The sequence below is a fragment of the Sebastes umbrosus genome, chromosome 3 (genome assembly GCF_015220745.1).
Source record: "Sebastes umbrosus isolate fSebUmb1 chromosome 3, fSebUmb1.pri, whole genome shotgun sequence".
NCBI classification, from domain to species: Eukaryota; Metazoa; Chordata; class Actinopteri; order Perciformes; family Sebastidae; genus Sebastes; species Sebastes umbrosus.
In genome coordinates this window covers 23,283,287-23,296,942 of record NC_051271.1, presented here as the reverse complement: position 1 = coordinate 23,296,942, position 13,656 = coordinate 23,283,287, and the positions used below count along the sequence as shown (strand labels likewise).

The 13,656-nt window shown below is 39.4% G+C and overlaps 1 protein-coding gene across 3 annotated transcripts in view; it reads right to left on the bottom strand.

Moving 5' to 3' along the window:
* The window catches only part of inpp4b (inositol polyphosphate-4-phosphatase type II B), a 288,579-nt gene that overhangs the window by 252,251 nt on the left and 22,672 nt on the right, over window positions 1–13,656 (bottom strand). The window lies entirely within an intron of this gene.

Sequence of the window (13,656 nt, the reverse complement as noted above, 5' to 3'; positions counted from 1 at the left end):
TCACCGTTTACTGCCTCAAGATAATGATAAACTGTCTCCCAAGCGACTAATTGACTGCAGGGCAAAATGAAAGCAGCCCCTCCTCTAGGCACTGTCAAAGAAGATGTGTTAATCACTCCTGTTTAAAGGGAGCTGATGAACAGTATGTTCCCCACAAGGCTAATGCATCTCATTTAGCAGAATGGCATTTTTATGGGAGCTTGACAATATTATGGTGAAAGGAGAGACCTGCAGCATCAGAGTCAACAATCAGCGTGGGTGTGATGCAGCCCAAGAGTTCACAGTCTTGATTGTTTTTACCTCAGTTTCCACCAAAACCAAACTAAGAATTCTCAAACTCCCACACAAATAAAATAATTGTTTTGTTTTTTCTGAGCTTGTCGTCACCTCAAAAACATGTTTTTCTCATACAGAACAGTCTCCCCAAATAGTTGTATCAGTCTCTGTCATATGAGTACCGCAAGCAGCTCCCTTTTTTATCGAAAAGGTAAAATCTGGGTGAATTTCTCAGATGATGAAAACAAGTCCAAGGGTGTGATGCAGGTGCCAGATGATTGATTTACTTGTTGGAGGCGATGATGAAAAATAAAAGAGGCTTTTAACTTTACAGGAGATGAGATTTGGGCCACAGTAATGTTGGCTATTTTTCTCTTTTGCTCTTTGTCTTTCTTGAGAGCCCAAAGGGAAGAGAAGCCCCTCATATCACTGCCTATCAAAGGGTGACACTGATTGGGGTTTGTTTTTGACAAAAAAAACAAAAAAAAACGTTTGATACAAATTTGTCATTATATTGGCATTTTATGGACTAAATGATTAATCAATTAAATATAAGATGGAATAAATACATTAATCAAAAATGTATGGTTTGATTCAGCCCTTTTGAAATATAAATACACTAAAATGTAATGGCTACAATTTATTTACGGATGCATTTCAAGTGCCATGTGTAGGATTTACAATCTTACAGCTCTTACATTACTTACTGTCTTCATGACACATCTGTTTTATATGTATTACCCTGTGGGTAAGTTGTGATTAAGAGCTAAGTTTATTGAAAATGTCATGTGATGGTTATGTGACCGCATGACGTGCCAGCTGAACATTTATGCCAATTAAATTAAAAGGTTGCAGACACAGTAAAATTTATTGTAATTACTTCTCCTGCTGAGTGCTCTGATGATTCAATATCTAGCCTACATATGAAGAAATTCAGTGCCAGTTATCAATACTATCACACAAAACAAAATGATAAATCCAGAGATATTAAATCACCCAAAGGAACTTATTACTATTTACTATACTATTAGAAATGCACAGTAGCTATGCATTATTTATAGTTAATTTGTAGTAACACATCTATAAGAACCAAAATGACAAAGTACTTTAAATGCACTTATTAATTATTAATGCTACTGAGAGCATGGTGTCATTGAGCTCTTGAGGGTTTTACAATTGAATACAATTCTGACACAAAGTTTTTGATTAACAGATGCTTCATTGCTTTGAAAGCTTCAATTTCCTTGAGGGCAACAAACTCAACATTATGTGACACAATAGCTCATTTCTGAGGATCAACAGAGAAAAGTGCAGCACTGACGCCCAGCAAACAAGACTGTTATATTCAAGTGTTTCATCGGAAAAGTTCATATCATGTCAGCAGTTAATCTAGCGCACCAAATTATTGTCTTTAGTTTATTCATTTACATTTTTTTTTTTATATTTGTGTATATGCTAAATGAGACGTTTCATTAATGCATAATTTGATCAGTCTATAGACAAGAGCAACTAACAATAACAGGGTTTCTGCCAGCGTATTGCAAGCCCGCTGGGCCTTGGTTGACATCCTATCAGGCCTAGTCATCGGGGATTTATATATTTTTAAGATGTTTTTTAAACTGAAATGTGTTACAGAAGTAGCAAACTCCTTTAAGGAATAACTCAAGCAAGTGTCGGTGTGTGCGGTCAAGAGAGATAGAAAGAGACAGAGAAAGAGAGAGAGAGAAACAGAAGAGACACAAATTGTGTTTGTTTGCTAGAAAGTTCATGCGTCTCTCAGGGTTACGAGACTAGACGGGCTTCCACCAGGCAGCCTGTAACGTTAGCGAGTGTGCAGTCGACCGAGAGAGAGAGCGACATGTGTGACGGACTGTGGGTATGAAGTTAACAGTAACGCTAATGCTGTGAAGGTAGCAGTGCTGTGTGTACAGTTTAGACTGTCGGCTAATAAATGCTGTTCCTAACAAAACCCGGAAACCCTGAATAACTTTCATCATTAAATAATCTGTTGATTATTTTTCAATGTATCTTGTAGAAAGTTGTGAAAAACTACCATCACAATTTCCTAAATCTTCCTCCATCTTCCAATTGCGTTCAACTGTCCAAAAACCCAAAGATATTCAAGTTACAATAACATAAAACACACATAAACATCAAATTCTTACATTTGAGGAGATGGAACAAGCTAATACTTGCCGTTTTTTTCTTGATAAATGTTTTAAACTAATTATCAAAATAGTTGTCACTTAATGTTCTGCTGTGTAGCTAATCGATTAATCGACTGATCACCTCAGTCCTACTATACACTAGTCATTTAAGCATCCAAGTAAGAAGCATTTGTCCAGGTTGTAATTAAAAAATGCAAATTTCCGTAATTTGACTGTTACCATAGACGTAGCAAAGACTTTTCCCGAAAGCACGACAAAATTCTTGCAGTATTAAACTTCAAGGAGATTCTGACGATGCATTTCTTGTGCAGGATTTGCAAACAAAGCTTAGGAGAGTGGCTGAAATCCCCCGTTCAACCTCAAACTTCATGCGGTAGTTGGAAAAGCTGAGTGTATGCTAATCAAACCATCTTCATTTGAAGAGCATCCTGACTCTTGCAAAGCTTTAATCCATGACGGCTTGCTCTGAACATTATCTAATAATTGGCACATTCCCCTGGTGAGAATGGGCCTGCAATCTCTTTTCCCACCATGACAGTGTAATGGATTGCTATGCACATTCCACGTTGCTTTGAACTTATCTTCATTCCCCCCCCCCCCCCCCCCCCCAACTAAATTCTTAGTTGCCTCCCACCTCTCTCTGTATGGAAATGTGGTACATCACATTATTTCACCCCCATTGCTATTGCTTCAGGGTATATACAGTAATGTTAAAGATTAATTTCATGGTCTGCTATTTACATGATGTTTACCCTGAAATAACACGGTAAAACAGGGATCATTATAATATAAATTGTAGCATAAGTCTCTAAGTATGTGTTTCATTTTAATTTAAAAGTCTCTGTTGTGTTTCACTCATTATGCTGCACATTTGCTCTCATGAGCCTCATAGCAAATCATCAGACATTTTCACAGTGACCTAGCACACACTCAGGATACACGCACAACCTTAGCTCGCAGGCGGGGTGAGGAAATACATGTGCTCCTTGATCTCCTAATCTCACATACTGGGCTGCACTACAAGCCAGCAGACCAGCAGATGGGCAATTCTGCACACTGTTTTTTTTTTTTCAGGTCAGTAGGGAAACAGTAGACACAGCAGGTTACACAGAGCAGTGTTTGGGGGCAGTAGGAGGTAAACATCAGCCTTTTTCCCTGCTTAGTAAACTAACAGCTCCAAGCATCAACACTGCCTCAATAGCTTATGTTTGAGACCTGCTGATTGCAGCCACCACCACCGGCTATTTTCAATGGATATTTTTTCTTCTTAATTATTTTTGCTTTCAGCCTTCAGAAGTTTTTAAGCATCACACACTGTAAATAAAATCCTAGAGTTGGAAATCCACCCTAAAATATAATTTTATTATTGTAAAAAAAAAATACAAAAGCAAGTAACAATTCATCCTAAAATTTTCTATATATAAAATCTATACAACTATTTTGCATTAGCAATTAGTAATCTTTAATTTACATATTGACAAAATGCTAATATTTAAACTAATCAATATTTCTATTAACAATGGAGAGGATTACTATGTGTAATGTGAAAGAAGTCACTCGTAGTGATGAACCCACAGAGAATTCTCACCCGACTCTGCAGTAGAGGTATAGTATCTTTCAGCTCATTGTTTTGGTTTTACAACAGAAACTTTATTGTTTTGGGGCAGCACGGTGGTGTAGTGGTTAACAGCAAGAGGGTCTCCCCGTGTTAGCGTGGGTTTTCTCCGGGTTCTCCGGCTTCTTCCCCAAATCCAAAGACATGCAGGTTAGGTTAACCGTTGACTCTAAATTGTCCGTAGGTGTGAATGTGAGCATGAATGGTTGTCTGTCCCTGTGTGTCAGCCCTGGTGACCTGTCCAGGGTGTACCCCGCCTTCGCCCAATGTCAGCTGGGATTGGCTCCATCCCCCCCGCGACCCTGAATGGGATAAGCGGTTACAGATAATGGATGGATGGACTTTAATGTTTTGGCTCACTCTCATCGCTATCATTAGCATCATTTCCAGACACAGTGGGTGGCAAAAAAGTTATTCCTTTTTAGCAAAAAAAGCGAAAGAAAAACCCACTGTACACTACCTGCCCGGCACCAAATAGCAAACAGAAAAAAATTGTGACATGCTGGTGAACATAATGAGGCATTCAGCCGCTAAAGACATTTCCATAAAAAGTGGTGAGAGCTAAAAGGAGAATGAATATTGAATGTGCATTCGTCAGGATGATCGAAAACAGGACTTCAAATGAATGCTAATGCTGCTCCATGTTATTTGGGTGTGTAAATAAGAGCCCGGCTGCTAACAAGTTTGCTATATCACCTTTATAAAAGGTATATGCTACAGTATGAAGGCCAATGTTGCGTTTACAGGATGTTTCTGCTGCCACTAAATAGCAATGAACAAATAAATAACTTAATGTAGCTTTAAAGGTGCTTAATGGAAGAATGGGAGCATTTCTATCGCCTCTGCATGGCTCTCAACATGGCGACGGCAATGCTGATGGGGCTAACAGGGCACTAGCTTCAGCAACCGTCGGTTGGGACGGCGTTATCAGCTGTAACCGCCGAATGAGAGCAGTGCAGAGCGGTGGCCGTGAGCTAGCCAGTGGGGCACGAGGATGCATTAAAAGGCACACGTGGCCGGCCCGACTATGTCAACAAAGCACGGAGAAGCTCGGATTACAGCGCACACAGAGGGACAGTGACTTCATTCTCTGCTCAGGTAGACATTACTCCTCTATATCTTTACATAGCAAATAGTTGTTTGCTGTTATATTAATGCTCTGGATATTGATACCTTTAAAGTCATCAGCAAAATGTTTCCTTCCAACAAAAACAAACATATCTTAAAGTTTAAAAAAGGTATGTATGCTTATATAAAAGCACTACTTCAGTCTTGTTATTGTGCATGCTTACTGTGACACTTGAATAAAATGGAGCCATCGTTAAAAGGTATTAGTAACACTAGTGCTTCTCCTACTATCACAAGTCAAAATGTCTGCTATAGAAAAGACCCATCATCAATGTCTCCACAATATACTGTAAAGTGCTACTTAATAGTCGTAACCATCCACCTGCAAGAACAACCCTCTCACCTCATCTGGCCACTTGGTTTAACTCTCACCGTTAATCTAATTTAGTTCCCAACCAGCCAGATCTGGTCCGTCTTAATAAGTCATTTGAGAATATAATTGATCCGAATGTCACCAGTATAACGTTGTTTCACTGATCCAGGATTGGCCGGCTAATCCCCCTTGGCGTGTACCACTCGTGATAAAGAGAAGTCCAAATCAACCTGAGGGAGTCAAGGAGCCCAAAAGACATCGGTTAGCCCGAGATAAGGCTTCTCCTCCCCGTGCCCACTTATAGCTTTCCCATCTCCCTGGGCACATACCCTCGCCTTGCCTCTAAATCAAACAGTGAGCCCTTTTATTAATAGCCTGTCAGCAGAGTTAACATTTATTTCATGTGTATTCATCTGAACAGGTTTTACAAATGGCCTGGTGCTTGTGAACCTGCTCTTGAAAAATTAGCCTTGTTTTTTTACCCCTCTCCTCATGAATTTCAATGACGAAGTGAATGTACGGCTATGTGTCTACCTAGATGCTGTTTTCTGCCTTAGGGTAAAAATGAAAAACTGCTATATTTAGAGTGCTCAGAAATATCACAGCATGTGTAGTTTGTTAAAAATGAGAGAAAATACCATGGGGTGTTAGGGCTGTTGTGATGGTAGTTAACTGCTGAGAAGGAAATGCTTATTGAACCCCCCGGTAAAATTGCTAAGATTATCAAAGAACCTCAAACAGTAACTATCACATTTTTGAAAAATGATGCTTTAAATAGCCCCATTGTATCTCAAGTGTTCAGTCATTACCTGCTGCCAGTTGTTTACTGTTGACAGACCACCAGAGATATAAGGCTTTGAAAACTGGTGTGCAAGAGGAGGGAAATCACACCACAGGAGCACTGGTGCCACTATAGAAGATGCTATCTAGAGTTATCTAGTGGAGATCTCCCTAAACATAAGTGAAACAGACAGAACCTCTCTACAGAATTTATGGTGGCCCATTATTTCATTTTGTGAATACCAAGTGTTCTCCCAGCATTGGCACTTCCAGAGAGAAACCTGGTGTGCTGACACAAATTGATTACGGGAGCGAGGAGACAATCTATTTCTTCCTCTAAACTGATAGCGAAGAACGACAGGATGAGAACATCGGGATGTACACAGACATAGAGAGAGAGAGGGAAAGAGAAATAATGGGATGGGGGGGAAAAGAAGCGGGAGAAAAGACGATGTGCAAAGTTTTGCAACAACTTCCCATTTTCAAAGACAAACATACCAATGAAAGTGTTTTGCATTGCAGATCCATTCAGTGATAGTGCTGTACCTGACAGAATTTCAATCATAAATACATTCCCACACATTTCGGTTTATGGAACTGCTGGCACTAAAAAAAACAGTCGATGCACTGAGTTTACTAACTTTAGGGTAAAGCCTTTTTTACTCATTACCTCCGCCAAGGCCAAAGGCCTTGGGCCAAGGAGGTTACGTTTTCACCTGTAGCTCTGTCTGTCTGTCTGTCTGTCTGTCTGTGTATGTATGACTGATTGGCCCGCTCCGGACGGGCACTGTACTACTGTAGTGTTGTAGCCATTAAGAAGTAAAATAATGAACTAGAAAGATGGCCAATTCATTTTTAAATGCTTTAAAAGCAGGAGATCTCCATTTTTCCAGCAGAGTCAAATTGTTTACAGGATATTAAACCTTTCAGACTTTGTTTGATTATAATACATCTAATACTTGACTCCTTTCTTTACAGGGATTGTATAAAGGTGATAAAGTTGGTCCATGAATATGAGATATGAGTTTACAGTTAATTAGAAGTCCTCCTCGACATTGAGGAGTTTGGTTTATGGCGTTTTGCTGCTCACACTCGTTGACTTCTTGCTTCTTCACAGAATCTTGTTTTTATGCCCTTTGGCATTTCGGAGAATACTGCAAAGAACAATGTGTTGAGCATAAACACCTTTGTGCGTGTTCGTTGTGCGCTCGTCAATCTGTGGAGGTCCACGGTGCCCCGTGTGCATAGACAAAGCTTAAGCTCCGCACTTTGTGAAAAACGAGAGCAGAGGATATGATCGTGTGAAATTTTAGCAGCGGCGGATATAAGGGAAACACTGATTAGTGTAGCCAAATCTTTATCTGCATCTGTGCAGAAATACCAGGTTAAAAACAGAATAAATAGATAGACATGCAAAAAAAAAAAAAGCTGCACAGCATTCGGTTATTGATTTAGAATTCAAATGTCAACGTTATGAATGAAGCTTCGAAGCTATTCGGTGCAGCCCTCAAACCCTTTTCTTCAGACTTACTCAAATATCAAGTACAACTTTAAAGCCTACTGAGGGCCATGTGAGTTAATCCAAATGAACACTTTGTTTTTTCTGTCTTCTGCTATTTTGATCAGATCAGTCGGATCATTTTGCAATTCTGTTGTACTGACCCTGTTACTCAGCCCCTTATCTCACTCAATTGCCACTGGAGAAGCAACTATATGAACCCCAGAAAATACCGTTTTACTCTGTAGAGCCTGAAGTTAAAAAATGTTTAAAGCCCCATATCCCTATAGCATAATTCAATATAAGGGAGACACACGCATAATAAAGTTGGATATATGTGGAATACCCAAGGTCATTACATGTGTTTATGTGAGTATATCTGTCTCTCTGGCCGACATAAACTTTCAGAGCTCCAAAAACTTTCAGTGAGGATGGACACTGAATGTTTATGCAGTGATCAAAGCACTGGCAGTTCAAAACGGCATCCAGCGAGATACTTTTGACATCATCATCAAATACAATTATTTAACTCATGCCACAAGAGATTTAAAATCTCTTCACTGCATCACTTCCCTGGTTTCAGTGCCAACTATCTTTTGGAGAGCAACTAATCTTCGCTCTCAATTCTTTATGCATATGACAGCACAGGTAAAGCTGCAGAGCCAATACATTTGTCCTTCAGTACATGACACCTTAGCCTTACTAATGAGCCATTTAACAGCACTGTGAAGGGAACAGCAGTTAAATGAAAGGTCCCTTGTGGATTTGGTGAGAGCGTGTCAAGACTGGAAGAGACAGTAATACTTCACGTTGACAGGATGAAGAATGAATAATGAGTGGTTTTGTGGCTTTTTCAACGTCAGGCTAATCTCTCAACATTTCCCAATGTCCCATCTCTCCCTGGAGGAGCAGCGCTACTAGCACATCATGCCACAAACTTAAATCATAGTTACGTCCACCAGGACTCATAATATGCTTCACATACTTTTAACTTACTGTTTTATGACAAGATACATGATTCGTTTATCGTCTGAATGGCTGAAAATCCAACAGTTGTCTGACACAACCAACACACCATACTGTCTGTAAAGAATTCCTTGCACCTATAATAGACATTAATTGACTCTCAATATTTAAATACACCCTAAAGCACATTTCTGCCTCCTACCTAAGCTATTTTTAACCATTCCTCCAAGAAGCACCTGGAGGTTTTTGAACCAAAGAACCCGTTCTTGTGGTTCTCTGCATTAAAGCTTATGAGTATTCATGAGGAGGAGTAGGCAGTACTCTCAAATGGGACTTAAGTCTGTGATCAACAAAAACTGTCTGTCAGTCATTGTCAATGTGAGCTGAGAGCTCAGGGGACATCGTTAGGTTCCCATTACAACACAAGACTTGCATTCAAGACTCCAACGACTCATCTCATAAGAGCCAAAGCATATGGAGAACGAACACAAAGGGCTACCATTGGAATGACACAGATGGCTGTCACAGATGTTGAAAGTCGGCTGCCATTTCATCTCTGACAAATTCATGTGGCAACTTCAGTTTTCAAGTTTGAGGAGGGGAAAAAATAATCTAATTCTGTCATAAATATTTCCCTCTGGCTCCCAAACTCATCAGTAACACAGAGTGCTCCATTTACTGCTGAAACTGAATGCATGTAAAGTTAGAAAAAAGAAATCATCCCATTATGGCTGGAAGTTGATTGGATGAATGGTTCTTGAGATATGCGAAGGGCAGTCATACATACATACATACATATACAGACAGACGGACAGACAGAGAATACTTCCATTATAGTTAGATGATGCTGCTACAGCGCCACCTATTGGCCAAATGGCACCAAATTTACCATGGTGACTCAAGAATCATATCTACACATGTCCACCAAATGTGGTCCCAGCACAAAGCCTTCAGGAGATATGACATTCTTTGCAACAGAAGCCCTGCCCACAGTATTTGGGCTAACTTTGAGGGCCAGCTATAGCAAAACTGTATGGAACATCAACAATCCAAAAAAAGTAACTTTTTCCAGCTTGGTTCAGAGATGTTTTGTAACAAATTTGGTGACGATTGCTCAAAATTTGTAGGAGTAGCAAAAAATATGATTTGGCCAAAATTCTCGACGCAAATGGGGATGGCTTATATGGATAGATTTGTCTGAACACACAAAATCCATGGGAAACACACATTTGTTTCTAAGATTTACGGTTCAAAATTTACAGGCCAAAACGTAAAGTTCATTTTTATAGCACCACCATCTGGCCAAATTGCACCACATTCAACACTGCTCTCCCTTGGCTCTTGAGCAATACACCCGCCAAGTGTGAAGTAGATTGTAGTAGTAAATTATCGACTGCGATACTGACGCTTAAAATGCACCGCTCACAGAAAACTCTGCTGCATAAATCAAGCGTTTCCTAAACTAACAGCCAGAGATGCATCGTCAATCAGCAGCCGATTGAAGCCGTCCAGTCGCAGTCGCATAGTCGCATATTCACATATCCAAGTTTTTTGCCGCTCACACACACGTGAAGCCGCCACATGATGGTTTTACGTCGGCACACAGTGGCACAGTCAGTAACGGTGTGGATGTTCTTCAGTGTGAGTGAAGAAGACATAAAGCTGTAATTTGTGACAACTGCAAGTCCAAAATAAGCCCTGGAGGAACAACCTTAAAACATTTGGAACAACTTAGTTAATCAGACACTTATTATATTGTAATTCATTCCCATGATGCTGCTCAGAGTCATCACAGTGACCGGCCCGTCTGCCGACAGCACGGAGCCCATTATGGTGTGTTCAAGCTCTACTCAGTAAAAATTAATATTGGGCGATGGTAAATTATAACCCTATCATGATGCGATCAAATGTAATCTTGTAAATTGTAGTTTTTGGCGAGAAACTTGAATAAATCCAGTTGTTTGAAGTAGATGTTTTCACAGCATTATAAATTAGATAATAGAGAAGGAATTATGACTGTTTAACTGTTTAACTTCCTAGCACTAGCTCTAAGCAGCTTACTAACATATAATTAGAACTACTAATGCCATGATTTTTAATCAAAGCAAATATTTAAATAAAAATACAATCATGTATTTCATAATCATTTGAATTGTGTTTTTATGCAAATAACCACTATATATGACAGTAACAAACTAAAAGGATAACATTTATAATTGTTGACGGTTGGAATGCAGCACAACATGGAAGTGAAAGCAGCGCTCTGTTTTTTTAAATGTGAAATTTCGATTAAAATATTTTGTCCCTAAAATCAATGAATAATGGTGATAATAATCATGATCTCCATATTGATCAAAAATAATCGTGATTATCATTTTGGCCATAATCATGCAGCCCTTTTCTCAAGATATATATACGAGTAACACAGAGAGACAGACAGATTCATTGCTTTACAGTTAGACTGTATATACATTATTTATTATTCTTTCTTGTATGGGCTTATGCACTGCTATGTACTTTTAATATCAGAAAAATAATTTTATCTGGAGGAGGAGTAGTTTCAATAATGGTATGAGAGTCGTCATTTCAAAAGCAACATAATATGTGCCTTACAGAGAAGCCAGAATTCACAGCCTGTACTGCTGGTGTGCATTATTCACTCTAAAAAGTCAAGTTGATGTATGACAAAAACAGGAAAACCGCAGAAGCAAAATTGGCCACACACAAACAGTACTTAAAAGATACTTAGAAATACCCAAAACAGCAGCCTCAAAAATGAGCACTGAGTTGAAACGCCACATCTGACAATCTCGACAAAGACCACACACTATGATCATATTTCATCAATTTTTCAATTACTGCGTTAGAAGTTTTGTCCACCAGCTGTTTGTCTGTAGATGTACAGCAATACTAAGAGTTCAGCTCAGCCGTGAGGTAAAACAAAAAGCCTTTCAACATGCTGTGATATATGTGATGCTACGAGAACATCAGAATACAGAACACCATAAAAACATGAGAGGCAGGAAATGTGAGCTAAGATACAAACTGCCAATGTTTCGAGGTATTTGAGAATCTTGATGTTAGTCTCATTAAGTTTTCGGATTGGTCTTGTTTTATTTACAAATTGTATTCATAATTTTGTAAACACATTTCTGTTTAAATAAGGCATATTTTGTGTTATCTATCTTATACTGTTTATCTGTATGTCATTGTTGTTGCTGCCCATCTTGGCCTGGTTACTCTTGAAAAATATTCAATCCCAATGAGGCTTTCCTGGTTATATAAAAAATAATTGTTCTTCTTATTATTATTGGTGATTAGAGTATGTAAAAATACATTATAGACTCATAAAATTGCATACAGTGTTCAACTTGGCCCGACATTGACACTGCTCATCATCTGTCCTCTGTGCTGTTGTGCATTTAAAGCTCATTCATTTGTATAATACTCTACATATATACAGTACTATGTATAGCATATTATTATACAGTACGTGCTATTTGTCCATAAACAACCCATACTGTATATTACATTCAGACATTATTAATATATCTTGTCCACTGACAATGACAAATCTAATTTCCAGTAATTAGGCCTGAACATGATGGAGAACTCTGAAATACTGCATATATAATGTCTGTCAGAATGAACCTCCGGTTTAACTGTCTGGAAAACCTACTATCATGGCCTATTCATTAGTCACAATCCAATGTTTTATTTGCATGGGCTACTAGTCCCCTTTACCCACCACGGTCACATTTAAAAGCGGAGCAAAAATGAAGGATCACTGTCAGTCAACTGTGAATAATGCATTAAGCATCATAGCATCCCCTAACTACGACTAATTTATGTAGTACTCCCTTTTCAGAGCCAGACATTTGGAAATGCAGAAAGAAAGACAGCCTAAAAAGAAATTAAGGAAGAAGGAGGCCTGGCAGCGGTGAAACTGACAGCCCGGCATGCAAATGTGCACATCTATCTTACTCGGGAACACTGAGTGTGCTTTATCTCATCTAGAAGGAGCAGTTCATCTCAGCTAGACAGCCATTTGGATGCACTACACTTAAAAAGCAGGGGTTCTAAATTGGATAGCAATTGTGCAACTGTTGAAATGCTCACCTCAGACGGCCTCCTGTGCACTTAGAGCATGTATGTCAGTGGTGACCTGGACCTGAGCTGCATGCTATGCTAGTTTCAGTTAAAGCTACTACGAGGAACTTTCATTTTGTGTTGATTTTGGCAGTCCCTCTGGACAAAAGCGGTACTGTTACCAAGCACCAGAGTCCCTTTAGAAAACCTATCATTTTACTGCAGCGGGGTCTGACAGTCTGCCCCGTGCAGTTCTGGTTCTAGTTCTTTCGTGCCTCTCTTCCCTCCAGCGGGCCCAGCAATTTGGCCTGGGCCTCTAGCAGCGTGGAGTCGGTGTCGGCTCCCAGCGGGAACTGGCGGAGGAGCGAGGCGAAACTTTGCTTCTGGCTGATGGAGGAGCCGCTACTGCCGGGTGCGGAGCTCCGACTGCAGAAGGCCCCGCTAGAGTCTAGGCTAAAAAAATGTCTTTGATTTTGCCAGAATCCGACCCTGTGGCATCGTTGACAAGCATTAAGAATACCTATATAGAAATAGCTAATCTTCTCGCTGATATCTTGTTAAATGATGTCATATCAAGGCATCAGTATTAAATTGAGACTGTTTCATAACCAGTTAAAAGTTCCTCATAGTAACTTTAATGTCACATGAGCCCATTTACAACAGACTGTATTTTAAATAATGTGTAACTGTGTGTATGTGTGGGTGGATGAGTGAAACTTGTATTGTGGTGTAACAATGATTAAAATAATAACTCTTTTCTTTCGGAGTGCTTTTGGATGCTCATTGGAAAGCAGGTTGGCAGTTGGAAGATATTGGCTGAAAT